General features: G+C 43.7%; 1 protein-coding gene across 1 annotated transcript in view; it reads left to right on the top strand.

Moving 5' to 3' along the window:
* The first annotated feature begins 2,508 nt into the window (after window positions 1-2,508).
* mxra5a (matrix-remodelling associated 5a) overlaps window positions 2,509-16,596 on the top strand; it is a 60,539-nt gene continuing 46,451 nt past the window's right edge. Inside the window, exon 1 of the mRNA XM_060826287.1 lies at window positions 2,509-3,017. The gene's annotated coding sequence lies outside the window, so the exon portion shown is untranslated. The remainder of the gene's footprint in view (window positions 3,018-16,596) is intronic.

Raw genomic sequence — 16,596 nt, 5'->3', positions numbered from 1 at the left:
GCAGTGTATATGAACTGTAAGATGTACTTCAGAAATTCACGAAAGCTCCTTTGATAGCACATTTCCATCCCATGAGCACTACCACCCAGAATGACAAGGCAGCAGATGGGAGCACCATGCCTGAAAGTTCCCTACCAAGCCACTCACCATCCTGATTTGGAAATATATCGCTGTTCCTTCACTGTCATTTGGTCAAAATTCTGGAACTCCATGTCTAACAACAGCGTGGATTGGGTCTACCTGGACCAAATAAGCTCCAGTCCTTCGAGGAGACAAATCACTACCATCTTCTCAAGCTTGGGAAAGATAATAATAAATGCTGGCCTGGCAGCAATGCCCACTTCCCATGAATGAAAGAAAAAGCCATGCCTTCATCTCTTTAATCTTATTTACACTATAACATTTTACTTATGGCTGAGGAAATAATTCAGACATTAAAAATTCATGAAATTTTGACTTTTAGCTGCTCATGCTCCCAACACCAAAACTTCTTTCTAAGTTCTACCTCAGTTCTTGGTACCTATGTCCACTGGAGCATCTTTCACCAACTGCAATTTTCTCTTCAGCCAGGGCAGTTGTCCTGACCTCTGGCACTGGGCAGGCAAAACTGCCCTCTGGATTGTCTCTTACGTTTTGCTGCTAAATTATAGGAGGAACCTCATTGGAAATGGTGTAAATGTAGACACTGGATGAAAACAGGTTTAGGCTTGGATGTAAAGTTCATCACAGCCTTTCTTTAAGCTCACATGTTTATTTTAACAGAACATGACGGCCTCCAGCAAGGCGTTAGTGGTGCCAGTTGAGAAAGTTAAAGTGGAGACACTGAAAACAAAAGGGGAACTAAAATAGGTCATAACATTATAATTAATTTGCTTCACATTAGAGAATATTGATACATTGATTTATACATTCAAGAGCACTACATTTTTATAATTGACTTGCTATTATATACATAATATGTATATATTATATAAATATAATGTTATTCCAAATGCTAAGTACTAATATGATTGACTAGCTGTGAGTGAAGAAAAGATATTGTATTTGAACACAGTCTGAGATAACTTGCCTCAGCAGTAACAACATTTTCCCTCTCTTTCTCTGAAACCCCTCTCATTGAGTTGAAAACCTCATTGGAACACCCCATCAGCACAACTTGCACATTTGGAATGCCCATCACTGTCTCCAGAAAAAGTGCTGTCAGCCCACCAGAACTGATCCAGGAACAAATCTAAGTGGCAAAAGCTTGTGCGGAAAATGACATTGGCTGCAGACCAGCATATGGGACAATCTGTGAATAGTTCTTTCATTAGAATTGAACTGTTACTTGGCTAAAGCACTTTTAAGTTCAATTTTTTTTTCAAATAAATGATAATCAAGTGATGTAGAAATTCAGCAGATCTGGCAGCATCTATGGAGAGAGAAAAACAAAGTTATCATTAATTTTGAGTCCAACGAGTCTGATTGGACTCAAAACATTACCTTTTTTTTATCTCTCTCCACAGTTGCTGCAGACTCGCTAAGTTTCTCTATCATGTTCTGTTTTTATTGCGGATCCCCAAGAGTAGCAGTACTTTGCTTTTATTTCAGTGTTCATTTTTTTCCCCGGGCTCTTCTGAGTTATTTTGTGTGTGTTTCATTTTTTTCAATCTTTACATCTTTTCTTGAGTAACTTTGTTTGAAATAAATTAATTCTTTATTAATTATTCAAGGGACGTGGCTTGTGGTACTAAGGAACATGCAGTAAGGTACATATTGATAATGTCACCTCCCTTCTTAAATCGTTGTCACCAGTGGAGGAATCGAATAAAGAATTAGTGCATCCCATTGGTCAAATACATAAACCCAAAGAGAACTAATCCCACATACAGACTCACACAGAACGCCCACATGTAGAATTTTCACCCACACACACACACACAGGTCCCCACAGAATTTTCATTGATGTGCGCAAGCAGAACTCAAGGCAAGAAAAAGTGAAATGCCGTAAGATGTAAGAAGCCTGAAATAAAAACAGACAAATGCTTGGACACAATGACAATTCCTAGACAATTTCACACTGGGAGAGGCTGCTGTCATTTAGTAACTCCAGCCCGATACCCTCTGACTACATCCTTCCACCCTCCCACCTTCCCCCTCCACACTCCCACTTCCTGCTTCTCTCTAATACACCTCCAACCACTCCCAACTTAGGAAAGCCTCTCTCTCTCTCTCGCTCCTCATCCATTCAGCTGAGCTGATGAGAAATTTCAGAGCCGGGCTCTGTCTCTGGTGTGAATTATTCGGTAGAGGGAACGGGTTGGGGGGGGGCGGGGGTTGGTGGCTGATGTGAACGGTGTTGCCTGCTCACGCTTGTGGGGCAGATGCGTCTGTCTCCACCCCCAGTTGTCATTTGAAGAGAGACTAATGGATGAAATATACGCACACACACACATATATATATACCCCTCCTTCTCCTGCAGGAGCGAGCTCATACTGAGCGACCTTGGTATATTCTCCAACTCAGGGGCTTACTCCACCTCCTCTGCAAAAGATCCATCAACTTCAATTCCACAAAAGTGCGGATTTACAAGCCAAAATAGTTATCCTGTCTGAACTTCAACCTCCTCGGGAACCTGAAAGTGCCTCATCCATCCAGACAAAAATATTATTTGCAAAATATCTCAATGTGTCTAATCACTTCAGTGTTTCTCTTCTCTTGAAAACTTGCAAGTCAATGCAAACTTATTGGATGTAACCCTTTGACGGTATAGGGAGAGGGAGAGAGCAGTGCTATATTCCATCTGGCTTTTTTTTTGTACAGCCGACTGTTCTCTAGTTTCCCTCTTGTTTGAGTCTAACGGGACGGCGCAGTGTGTGCACGGAATCTCTCTCTCTCACACACACACACACACAAACTCACCTGAAAAGATTCAGACAATTCCTGTCCTCTCGGTCAGACAGAACTCCACTATTCAGCAGGGCAGCTCTGCAAACCAACAGGCTTTCAGATTTCCAACATGGACTTCTAAGAAAAGGTAAATGATGCTTTGTTTATTTAAAAAAAAGTCTTTTGTTCTGTAGTTCTGTGGGATTCTGGCGTTTATTGAAGGGGTCGACCGCCTTTGGAAGTTTCTGAGGTTGGTGCTGTCTTCAGTATCGAATGTAACGTTGACCTGGTGACTGTGGATTGGGAAATGGTCTACATGCACTGTATTTCAGTCTGGGCTGCTGCATATTAGTGGGATTATACCCGACGCTAAAACATCAACGGCGGCAAGCGAGGCACATTGCATTTACGTTACAAATAGTTCCCCTTGTCCAGAGAAGGGTCAATCTGGTCGGTTTTGACAGGGAGTGGGAAGGACTGATATCACTTACAGTGAAAGGTTCTGAAAATATCACACATTACAGCTGCCGCTTGCAACAGTCAGTACTGGGGTTCTGTATATGTGTGTGTGTGTGTTAATGTGTAATAAGAATCATCTGTATTTAGATAGCTAGAGGGAGACGGCGTGTCTGCGGTGACAGATTGCAACAAAGGCTGTTGAGTTTCATCGGCGGAGGTTCAGTTACACTTTCCAACTTCCTCCCAAACGAACCTTGTCAGCGAAATGCCAAAGTCAAACTGACCCCCCCTCAATGACCCGGCCGCCTCAGACACTCTCCCAGGAACTTTCGTGTTACATCTCGCACCCCAGCTTCTGTAGAACTCAGTGCCCACCGTTCCTGCCTTGCATCTACAAAAGAAAATAACTTTTTTTTTGTATGGAAACGGTTTTCTGTTTTAGCTGGCTCAGCAAGCGTACTTTTTTTTAAACTGGGGGGGGGGGGGGGTCAGGTCTAGAGAGGCATCGATATGCCAACTTGCAGTCTGAAGAAAAATGCGCGAGTTTATCTTGGAAAAGTTAACAGAAAAGGTTAGTTGGAAGGACAGGGCCAGTCCACCTGGTTCCCAGTCGCCCTTGAGTTCAATTGGAGAGAGAAGCTTAAATTCAGAAGCTGTGCTCAGCCCCTGGGCTGAGAGTGTGCTTCTGAAGCAGTGGCTGATTGAATGAACCACTAATAGCGCCCTGGGGTGAGGATTTCCCTCACAGGACTCCCTCTAACCGCAAAGGACCATCTCTCCCCACAATCTTTCCTAACCTGTCTACTCCGGAGGGCGGGGGAGCAAAAGCCTTGTCCTGTCGCCTATCCTACAGGCACCAATCATCTTCCACAGTCTCCCACATTCTTCCTGACTGACGCTGGGCGGTTCCTCACAATGAGCTCCTGAAATTTTGTTGTGATTCTTAGATTGACGCCAGATGAACGGTGTGCAGCTATTGAGAGGGAGAGAGAAACAGTGCAGGCAGACAGACACACTGTGGATACTCGCCTGTACTCAAGACTCATCCACTGGCTAAAGTACTGAAGGAGGCTTTGGAATTCCTTGCCAGAGGGAGCTGTGGGCGTAGAATCTATGTGTATATTTAAACCTGAGATAGATTCTTAATCCTGATTCCTGATGAAGGGCTTTTGCCCGAAACGTCGATTTCGCTGCTCCTTGGATGCTGCCTGAACTGCTGTGCTCTTCCAGCACCACTAATCCAGAATCTTAATCAACAGGGGATTCAAAAACCATAAGGAAAACGTGGGGTAGTGGATGTGAGGGTGGCTTAGTGCACTGCTGCCTCACAGCGCCAGGGACCCAGGTTTTTTACATTAGACTGGGTTCCATACAGTGTGGGAACAGGCCCTTCGGCCCAACAAGTCCACACCGACCCTCCGCAGAGTAACCCACTCATACCCCTTTTCCCTTTAACTAATGCACCGTCCTCTATGGGTGATTTAGCATGGCCAATTCACCCAACCTGCACATCTTTGGACTGTGGGAGGAAACTGGAGCACCTGGAGAAAACCCACGCAGAGGGAGAATGTGCAAGCTCCGCACAGTCAGTCGGCTGAGGTTGGAATCGAATCTGGGACCCCGGTGCTGTGAGGCAGCAGTGCTAACCACTGTGCCACCGTGCTGCTTCAATCCCAGCCTTGGGTGACTGTCTGTGTGGAGTTTGCACATTCTCCCTGTGTCTACGTGAGTTTCCTTCGGGTGCTCCGGTTTGCTCCAACAGGCCAAAGATTGGCAGATTGGCCATGCTAAATTGCTCATCGTGTCCAGAGATGTGCAGGCTATGTGGGTTAGCTGTGGGGAATGCAGGAACAGTGTAGAGTAGTGGGATGCCCTTCAGAGGGTCAGTATGGACTCAATGGGCAGAATAGCCTGCTTCCACACTGTAGGGAGTCTATGAATGTCTGATCACCCATGGTCCTATTGAATGATGAAGAGGCATGAGGAGCCAAATAGCCTACTCCTGTTCCTATGTCTTACAGAGACCATTCTACCCACCACATCCCTGTTGCCTCTCTTCAGTTGTCTGTTGTTCCCCTCTCCCTACTCATTTTTGTTTCAAGCCATACACACACAAACACGATCCACACCTTTTTGCTATTTTGAAAATGAAATTGAGTCAACTAATGTGTTTAGAAAAGATTTACCAGTGTGCTGCCAGGAATGGAGGGTTTGCATTATAAGGAGGGGCTGGATAGACTGAGACTTCTTTCACTGGAGTATTGGAGGTTGAGGAGTGACCTTATAGTGGTTTATAAAATCATGTGAGGTATAGATAAGGTGAGTGACTGGTGTCTTTTCTTTAGGGTGGGGGATTTCAAAATTAGGGGGCATATTTTTAAGGTGAGAGGAGAAAGATTTTTTAAAAAACACATGGGGGCAATTTCTTTACACATAGAGTGGTCCGTGTGTGGAATGAACTTCCAGAGGAAGTGGTGAATGTGATTACAGTTACGACATTTAAAAGACATTTGGATAAGTATATGAATAAGAAATGTATGGAGGGATAGGGGCCAAACACAGGCAGGTGGGACGAGTTTAGATTGGGATTATGGTCAGCATGGACTGGTTGGACCGAAGGGTCTGTTTCTGTGCTGTATGGCTCTATGTCTCTATGATTCTAGTCAACCTAAAGAGCTGGAAGAAAAGGGGGCACTATAATAGAAATCAGATCTTCAAAGGAAACTTGCCTATTTAAAATAAAATGTCATTCTTTGGGATGCTAATCCAGACACACAGCCACCAGGGCACACGCAGATACACACTGGGACAAAGACACACACCCATACCAATGCAAAAACATACACAAACACAAAGCTCAAACATAACATACATACACGAACCTTCACACATAAACAAATACACCCAGCCACAGTTACATCCTCTTTCCAGGCTGCACAACAGCATGATAAAAACGTAAGCACGCCAACACACACAAAACATATACCACACAAACCCCATGCAACTATACCAACACATAAACACCAACTCCAAAATACACACAAACAGGCTCAGACCACATATACAAGATTGTAAACTGCTGGAATCTGGCTGGAAGTCTCATACAATCCCAGGACAGATGTACCCAAGGCCAGCTGCAACTTTCCCCACTTCCTGCTGTCCAGCTTGGATCAAGTAACTTAACAGGGATTGGAAACTGGATGTGTCACCTTCCTGCTTTGTGTAGCACAGTGCTTCACTACACTGAGCATTTTATTTAAGGTGACCTTTGAACTTAATATATATTGCACTAAAGCTACTAGGTTTTCTTAATATTTTAATATACGATGCAAGTATTTGATTAAAAATTCTTTGAGACAATGGATGCCTTCCAATCTGAATCTCCTCCACCAACCAGTGCCATTAATAAAATTAAACCTTGATTTAGTGTCATAGAGTCCTTCAGCTTATCCAGTCTATGCCAGTCAAAAACTACCACTGAGCTATTCTAATCCCATTTCCCAGCACTTGGCCTTGTGTGTCTTGATATCACACATGCACATCTAAATCCTTCTAAATTGTTATGAGGGTTTTCACCTCCACCACCTTCACAGACAGTGAGTCCCAGATTCCCATCACTCTCTGGGTGAAAAGTCTTTTCCTCACATCTCCACTAAATCTTCTATACCTTGGCTTCAATCTTTGCCCCTGGATCCCACCATCACCACCTTCCTCCCCACCCAATCTGTGCCCCTCATAATTTTATGCATCACAACCATGTCCCCTCTCAAACTCCTCTGCTCAAGGAAAACAATCACAGTCTGTCCAATCTCTTTAGATAAGAAACTTAATATCATTCTCAAAATGTGGCTACCATATATTTACATTGGTTGTTAATTCATGTATATACAGAATTGTAGAATGATGCAACAAAAAAGGAGGCCATTCATCCGATTATTCCAATATTAACTCTCCAAAAGAGCCATCCATTTCATCCTACTCAACTTTCTCTTTGTCCCTGGCATTAGAGATGTGCCCCTTTTAAGTAATTTTCCTTTTTGATAGTTATGATTTAATCTGTTTCCACTCCCTCCCTACCCCTTGCCCTTTCAGATGGTGAGACCCAGACCAGTAACCTGTTGTGTTTAGCTTTGTGACCTGGACATTTCTATGAAGCAGAATATGTACAGTACTTCAGCATCTAGCAGATTGTTGCCAGCTTGGGTGTAAATCTTCATCAGAATTGTTACACTAAATGCTTACATTTGAGTGTAAAACTGCCCCATTCAGATGTTAATGATTGCCCTATGCATCTCCAGTACTTTTTGATTAGGATTGCAGTATTTCACCTATTATCATCAGTCGGATCCCTTGTGCTGCACACTGGGTTATACATTACATTGAAAACTGTATTGAATTCTGTGGGAACTCAGCATAAACAGTGTGCTCCTTTTCTGTTCTCACTGCAATGAGAAACTGCCTCTCTCACTGGGAATCTATCTATCTCCATGGAGTGCATTCCTGCCTGGAGCGACTGTCAATAGACACTGTCTACCATCAAGTGCATGACAAAGTCAAAATGAAAAAATGCAGGGTTGTTTCACTTAGAAATCATTTAAAGTGTACCATTGAAAACATATGGGAGGTGTGGTTGGACGCATTGATCATTGGCAGAGAGCCATTCATTGACTGCTTGAAGTTAGTATGTGTGAATCATAGGAGAGACCATTAACATGGGTGGGCGCGTGGGATTGGTTGCGGATGGGAGATTAAATCAGGAAAAAATTACAAGCGCGCCTTCTGGGTTTCACTGAGCTAGGACTGCTTTCAGGAAGCGAGTTGGCATTTTAAACATCTTAATGAGGCTAACAGCATTATAACTTGGTTTATAAATTTGACAGCGAGGCACAGAGCTTTGCCAGGCTTTGGGGCAAGGTGAGGGAAGCTTTGGGAGAAGGTAAAGGCTTTTGCAGCATTGCTTGTGGGCAAAGGGGAGCAGAGAAAGCCAAGCCTGGCAATCAGGACATCAGGCAGACCTTCAGGTGGGGAACCCTCAGGGCCATAAGACTCAGATTTAGGAGCCATAACTTGGAGGTGCCAGTATTAGACTGGGGTGGCCAAAGTTAAAAATCACACAACACCAGGTTATAGGTTTATTTGGAAACACTAGCTTTCAGAGTGCTGCTTCTGCATCAGGTGGTTGACCTAGCTTCGAAAGCTAGTGCTTCCAACTAAACCTGTTGGACTATAGTCTGGTGTTGTGTGATTTTTAACCATGTTTTGGAGGTAAGACCTCCAGGTTTCCTGAAGTTTAAAACCCCACCTACATTAAGCAGCTCAGTAAGTTTAGGCCACAAAAGTATGTGGAACAGAAAATGGCTATTCAAAGCATTGAATGTTTCCTTTGAGGGAGGTATATATCTGCTGCCTTTCTCTTGTCTTGCCACACAGACTTGGGATTAATCTTTAATGGAGTCATAGAGTCATGCAGCATGGAAATAGACCTTATTGGTCCATGCGGTACATAATCCCAAACTAAACTAGTCTCACCTGCCTGCACCTGGCCTATCTCCCTCCCAGGAGAAAGTGAGGACTGCAGATGCTGGAGATCAGAGCTGAAAAATGTGTTGCTGGAAAAGCGCAGCAGGTTAGGAAGCATCCAAGGAGCAGGAGAATCGACATTTCGGGCATAAGCTGCCTGACCTGCTGCGCTTTTCCAGAAACATATTTTTCAGCTCCCATCTCCCTCCCAGTTTGATGCTGGAAAAGGACAGCCGGTCAGGCAGCATCTGAGGAGAAGGAAAATCGACGTTTCCTGATGAAGGGCTTATGCCCGAAACATTGATTCTCCTGCTCCTCGGATGCTGCCTGACCCACTGTGCTTTTTCAGTACCACACTCTCGACTCTGATTTCCAGCATCTGCATTCATCACTTTCTCCATATCCCTCCAAACCTTTCCTATTCATGTACTTATCCAAATGTACTTTAAACATTGTATTTGTGCCCACATCCACCACTTTCTCAGGAAGTTAATTCCACATGTAAACTGCACTCTGTGTAAATAAAATTGCCTGTTGTGTCTTTTTTAAATCTTTCGCCTCTCACCTGAAAAATGTGCCCCTGAGTCTTGAAAATCCCCATCCTAGGGAAACGACAATTACCATTAACCCTATCTGCACCCCTCATGATTTTATAATCTTCTATAAGGTCACCTCTCAACCTCCAATCTCCAGTGAAAAAAGTCCCAGCCTATCCAGCCTTTCTTTATAACTCCAACCTTCCATACCTGGTAACATCCTGGTAAAACTTCTGGACCCCAGCCCCCCATCCCACCTCCCCTGCCCCCCCCCCGCCCAGCTTGATAATATCCTTCCTTTACAATGATCAATTCTTTTATGAAAGTTACTGTGGAAGTTGCTGCCAGCGTATTTCATTTACATCACAGCTTATGTCATTAAAGAAATTAAGATCATGCACCCTCTGATTCTTTTGCGAATTGTCTGTGATCAGAAAGAAGTCATGGCTTACGTTGATTCCAACAAAAGAGATTGGAAATTAGATGAGGTCCTGAAAGCAGCATTCAGGGAATTGTGAAGGAGAGTGGATCTCTGGAGCTATAATCTCAGGATTGCCCCCAGTGTTGCCAGTGAGCATCGGGGAATTGACATGGCTGAAGAACAAATGTAGGAGGAAAGGCATCCAATTTCTGATGCATTGAAATTAGCTGCATAAGCTGGATGGGTTACATCTTATCAGGACTGGGAATGATGTCCTCATAGGGAGATTTGCTCGTGCCATGAAAGTTGGTTTGAACCACCTTGTAAGGAGGAACGGGAACCTCAGGGTTAACACAAATTGAAAGGGAGTTAAGTTAGCAACAAGAAGTAAAAAAAGCTCTAAAGACAAACAGAAACAGGAAAAACAAAGCCGAGCATTTAATGTGCTTTTAATGCAAAAAAGTATCAACAAGACATGTATTTGGTTGTATTTGTAAAGGTAAGGATGGTTTTTACCTGATTAGGGATGGTCAACATGACTTTGTGCGTGGGAAATCATGTCTCACAAACTTGAATGAGTTTTTTGAAGAAGCAACAAAGAGAATTGATGAGGACAGAGTGGTGGACATGATCTATATGGACTCCAGTATGGTGTTCGACAAGGTTCCTCAAGGGAGACTGGTTAGCAAGGTTAGATCCCATTGAGGGAGAACGAGCTATTTGGATAAAGAATTGGCTCAAAGGTAGAAGACAGAGGGTGGTGTTGGAGGATTGCTTTTCAGAGTGGAGGCCTGAGACCAGTGGTGGGTCACAAGGATCGGTGCTGGGTCCACTGCTTTTTGTCATTTGTATAAATGATTTGGATGTGAACATAGGAGGTATGGTTATTAAGTTTGCAGACAACACCAAAGTTAGGAGATGTAGTTGACAGCGAAGACGGTTATTTCAGAGTGCAACGGGATCTTGATCAGACAGACCAATGGGCCAAAGAGTGGCAGATGGAGTTGATTTTAAATAACTGTGAAGTGCTGAACTTTAGAAAGGCAAATCAGGACAGGATTTATTCACTTAATGGTACGATCCTGGGGAGTGTTGCTGAACAAAGAGACCTTAGAGTGCAGGTTCATAGTTCCTTGAAAGTAGAGTCGTATGTAGATAGGATAGTGAAGAAGGTATTTGGCATGCTTGCTTTCATTGGCCAGTGCATTGAGTATAGCAGGGGGAGGTCATGTTACGGCTGTACAGGATGTTGGGTGGCTACTTTGAAACTTGAAAGGGTTCAGAAAAGGTTTACAAGGATGTTGCCAGGGTTGGGCTATAGGGAGAGGCTGAGGAGAGTGGGGCTATTTTCCCCGGAGTGTTGGAGGCTGAGGAGTGATCTTTTCTTTTATAGAGTCATAGAGATGTACAGCACTGAAACAGACCTCTTGGTCCAACTTGTCCATGCCGACTAGATATCCCAACCCAATCTAGTCCCGCCTGCCAGCACCCTGTCCATATCCCTCCAAACCCTCCATTTTATATACCCATCCAAATGCCTTTTAAATGTTGCATATAGAGGTTTATAAAATCATGAGGGCATAGATAGGGTGAATAGCCAAGATCTTTTCCTGCGGGTGGGGGAGTCTAAAACTAGAGGGCATAGTTTAAGGTGAGAGGGGCAAGATTTAAAAGGGATCTAAGGGGCAATCTTTACATGCAAAGGGTGATAAGTGTATGGAATGAGTTGCCAGAGTTAGTGGTGGAGACTGATACAATAACAACATTTAAACAACATCTGGATGGGCATGTGAATAGGAAGGATTTAGAGGATTACTGGCCAAATGCTGGCAAATGGGACTAGACTAGTTTAAGATGTCTGTGTGTCTCTATTACTCTATGACTAATAGAGACACAAGGGTATGTTTCCATGCTGTGTGTCTCTATTACTCTATGACTCTGTGACTCTAAGACCAACCTAAGGGGACTGTGCCTGAATACACAAAGCATTTGCAACAAGATAAATGATCTAATAGTGGTAACTACTTATGATTTAATTGCCATATCAGAAACATGGCTGCATGGTGACCAAGAGTGGGAACTAAATATTCAAGGATATTGTCATTTAGGAAAGATAGACAAGAACAAAAAGGAGGTTGTGTTGCATTGATAGTACATGATTTGTAAGGAAGGATTTCAGATCAGAAGAACAGTGTGTACAATTTGTTTGGGAGGAACTAAGAAACAGCAAAAGAAAGCAGACATTGGTTGGAATAATTTCTAAGTTATCAAATAGTAGCCGTAATTCGGGGGATGATGTAAATCAGGAGATGAGAGAAGCTTGTAGCATGCACAAGAATAGACATGGATAACTTGAACTTGGGTAAACCAAGTGAGAACTAAAGCCATGGAGACTGAGTTTCTGAAATTTATAAAATATGGTTTTCTTGAGCAGCACATTGAAGAGCTGACTGAAGGACATGATATTTTGGATCTGGTCTTACGTAATGAAAAAGCCTAATTAATAACCTTGTTGTAAAATAAATTTCAGGGATGAGTCACTTTAATATGGCAGAATTTTACAGTATGTTTGAAAGTGAGGTAGTTCAATCTGAAGCAGTGGGCATTATATTTGAATCAGGAAAGTTATGAAAGCTTGAGGCACAAGGGCTGAATTGAATTGGGAAAATATATTGAAAGGTGCAACTAAACGCACAGGCAATTGACAGTCTTTAATTATTACAGAAACAATATATTCCTTCAGACTCAAAAAGATCAGTCAACTGTGTTGAACAAAGGAAATTAAGGATTCTATAAGGTTAAAGGTAAAGGCTAATGTCGTGGCCAGAAATAATAATAAATCTGAGGATTGGGAAGTTTTTAGATTACAGCAAAGGAGGACCAAGAAACTGAAAAGGAAAGTAAATATAAAATATGAATGCAGTCTCACAAATGGTGAAGTGATTGGAACCAGGTGGATCTCATTAACTGTGAGATCCTTGATTGTGGTTTTTAACCTGGGCCAATCAGGGATCCCTGGGTGAAAAATATAAACAGGAGATTGAGAATCCCTTCACTTGAGGGACAGACTCCAAGCACGCTGTGCAAGTATATATAAAGAGTGAGTTGGTGATGGGATACCAACCTCTATGCTGTTATTTCAAATGGACTGTAAAAATTTCTAGAGACAAGTAAAAGGTGAATGTTTGGTTCAGATGACAGTGAGTCCATTAAAGCATGGTCAGGAGACTTTATAATTAGATGAATAACAAAAAAAAACATTGATTTTATTTATTTTGTGTGTATTTTCACTGAGGAAGATGCAAGGGGTTTCCCAGATTAAGAGTTCCAAATTACAAGGGATAATGAGGAGATGAAGGAAATTAATTTTATTAACATAATTGCACTGGAGAAATTAATGGGATTGTAAGTTCCCAGACGTGATACCCTAGAGTGTTGAAAGATGAGGCTACAGGGATAGCTGGTGCATTGTTAATCATCTACCAACTTTTCACAGATGCTGGAATGATTCCTGCAGCTCACCAATGTGACCTCACTATTTACAAAAGGAACAAGGAAAATAAACAGGGAACTGCAGAACCGTCAGCCTTACAACAGTAGTAGGAAAAATGCTACTATCTATTTAAAGGACGTGATAAATGAACATTTGGGAAAAAAAATTATCCAATTAAGCATAGCCAGCATACATTTGTGAATAGAAAATCATGTTTGTCAAACTTGTTGGAATTTTATTCACGTTAGAAACAAAACTGATAAAAGGGAGTCAAAAATGTAATATATTTGGATTTTCAGAAGAATTTTAATGAAGTCTCCCACAATAGGTTTATTAGCTAAGTTAATGCACGTGGCATAGGTGGTAATAGAGATAAGATTGGGTAACAGGCAGAAAACAGGGAATGAAAATGTGTTGCTGGTTAAAGCGCAGCAGGTCAGGCAGCATCCAAGGAATAGGAAATTCGACGTTTCGGGCATAAGCCCTTCATCAGGAATGAAGAAAGTGTGTCCAGCAGGCTAAGACAAAAGGTAGGGAGGAGGGACTAGGGGGAGGGGCGATGGAGGTGGGATAGGTGGAAGGAGGTCAAGGTGAGGGTGATAGGCCGGAGTGGGGTGGGGGCGGAGAGGTCAGGAAGAAGATTGCAGGTTAGGAGGGCGGTGCTGAGTTCGAGGGAATCAACTGAGACAAGGTGGGGGGGAGGGGAAATGAGGAAACTGGAGAAATCTGAGTTCATCCCTTGTGGTTGGAGGGTTCCCAGGCGGAAGATGAGGCGCTCTTCCTCCAACTGTCGTTTTGTTATGATATAGGCGATGGAGGAGTCCAAGGACCTGCATGTCCTTGGTGGAGTGAGAGGGGGAGTTACAGTGTTGAGCCATGGGGTGGTTGGGTTGGTTGGTCCGGGCGTCCCAGAGGTGTTCCCTGAAGTGTTCCGCAAGTAGGCGGCCCGTCTCCCCAATATGGAGGAGGCCACATCGGGTGCAGCGGATGCAATAGATGATGTGTGTGGAGGTGCAGGTGAATTTGTGGCGGATATGGAAGGATTCCTTGAGGCCTTGGAGAGAGGTAAGGGAGGAGGTGTGGGCGCAAGTTTTGCATTTCTTGCGGTTGTAGGGGAAAGTGCCGGGAGTGGAGGTTGGGTTGGTTGGGGCGTCAGGACCTGACGAGGGAGTCACGGAGGGAGTGGTCTTTTCGGAACGCTGATAGGGGAGGGGAGAGAAATATATCCCTGGTGGTGGGGTCCGTTTGGAGGTGGCGGAAATGACGGCGGATGATACGCTGTATACGGAGGTTGGTGGGGTGGTAGGTGAGAACCATTGGGGTTCTGTCCTGCTTGCGGTTGGAGGGGCGGGGCTCAAGGGCGGAGGAGCGGGAAGTGGAGGAGATGCGGTGGAGGGCATCGTCGATCACATCTAGGGGAAATCTGTGGTCTTTGAAGAAGGAGGCCATCTGGGCTGTACGGTATTGGAACTGGTCCTTCTGGGAGCAGATGCGGCAGAGACGAAGGAATTGGGAATATGGGATAGCGTTTTTACAGGGGGTAAGGTGGGAGGAGGTGTAGTGAAGGTAGCTGTGGGAGTCAGTCGGTTTATAGTAGATGTCTGTGTTGATTCAGTCGCCCGAGATAGAAATGGAAAGGTCTAGGAAGGGGAGGGAGGAGTCTGAGACAGTCCAGGTGAATTTGAGGTCGGGATGGAAGGTGTTGGTAAAGTGGATGAACTGTTCAACCTCCTCGTGGGAGCACGAGGCAGCGCCGATACAGTCATCGATGTAGCGGAGGAAAAGGTGGGGGGTGGTGCCAGTGGAGTTGCGGAAGATGGACTGTTCCACATATCCTACGAAGAGGCAGGCATAGCTGGGGCCCATGCGGGTGCCCATGGCAACTCCTTTAGTTTGGAGGAAGTGGGAGGATTGGAAAGAGAAGTTGTTCAGGGTGAGGACCAGTTCAGTCAGTCGAAGGAGGGTGTCGGTGGAAGGGTACTGATTGGTACGGCGGGAAAGGAAGAAACGGAGGGCTTTGAGTCCTTCGTGATGGGGGATGGAGGTGTCTTCGTGATGGGGGATGGAGAAAACAGGGAATAGAAATAAGTGTGTCATTCACTTGTTGGAGGACTGTGACCAGTGGGAATCACAATAATCAATACTTAGGACCTAACTGTTCAATGATTTGGATGCATGATCCAATATAGTATTTTCAAATTTGCAGATGATACAAAGCTAAGCAGAAATGTGCATTGTGAAGATGATTGAAAATGTTTTCAGGAGGATTTGGACAAGCTTAGTGATTGGATAAGAATGTGACAGATGGGATATAATGTGGAACAATGTAAAGTTCTTGCAGAAAGAGCAGATCTGCGGAGTATTTCTTAAATGGTGAGAGGTTGCAAAGTGTAGATGTACCAATGGAACTTGAGTGTCCTGATCAATAAGTTACTGAGGACTAACACAAACGTGCAGCAAGCTGTTAGGAAGGCTGATGGAATGTTGGCCTCTCTTGCAAATGAATTTGAATACAGGAGTAGAGTAGGTTTGCCCAATGGGCCTTGCTGTAGAATGATACAGCATGGAAACAGACCCTTCGGTCTAACCTGTTCCCAAACTAAACTAGTCCCACCTGCCTGTGCTTGGCCTGTATCCCTCCAAACCTTTCCTATTCATGTACTTATCCAAGTATCTTTCAAATGTTTTAACTGTACCTGCATCCATCACTTACTCTGGCAGTTCATTCCACATATGAAACACTGTCTGTGGTGGAGGGTTAGGAAGTAGTAGATGCAGCTGATTGGATTGTCTCAATCTTGGTGACAATTCAGTGAAGACACAGGTGAGAGGGAGATCCCTTCAGAGGGAAGGATCACATAGTGAAGTCTTGCTTCAACTCTATCGGAGCACCTGCAGTACTTTTGTGCATTTTTGATCACCTTATCTCAGCCACAGAGGGAATGCATTACAGATTTACCAGAGTTGTACTGGGATGGCAGGACTATCCTATGGAGAGAGATTGGGCAAACTGAGTTTGAAATCTCTAGAATTTCTAAGAATGACAGGTGAACTCAATGAAACTTACAAAATGCTTAAAGGGATAGACAGAGTAGATGCAGGTAAAATGTTTTCCTTGGTTGACGAGTCAAGAACCAAGGCATAATTTAACAAAAGAAAGGGTGCCATTGAGGATCAAGATGACAAGAAATCATTTCACTCAGAGTGTGGCGAATCTATGGAATTGTCCAATTCAGAAGACTGTGGATGATAATCTTTGAGTGTATTTAAAGTAGGGGCGGATACATTTTTGATTGTC

This window comes from Hemiscyllium ocellatum, chromosome 6 (genome assembly GCF_020745735.1).
Source record: "Hemiscyllium ocellatum isolate sHemOce1 chromosome 6, sHemOce1.pat.X.cur, whole genome shotgun sequence".
Taxonomy (NCBI): domain Eukaryota; kingdom Metazoa; phylum Chordata; class Chondrichthyes; order Orectolobiformes; family Hemiscylliidae; genus Hemiscyllium; species Hemiscyllium ocellatum.
The sequence above is the reverse complement of the archived record's forward strand: the minus strand, read 5'-3'. Positions and strand labels throughout refer to the sequence as shown.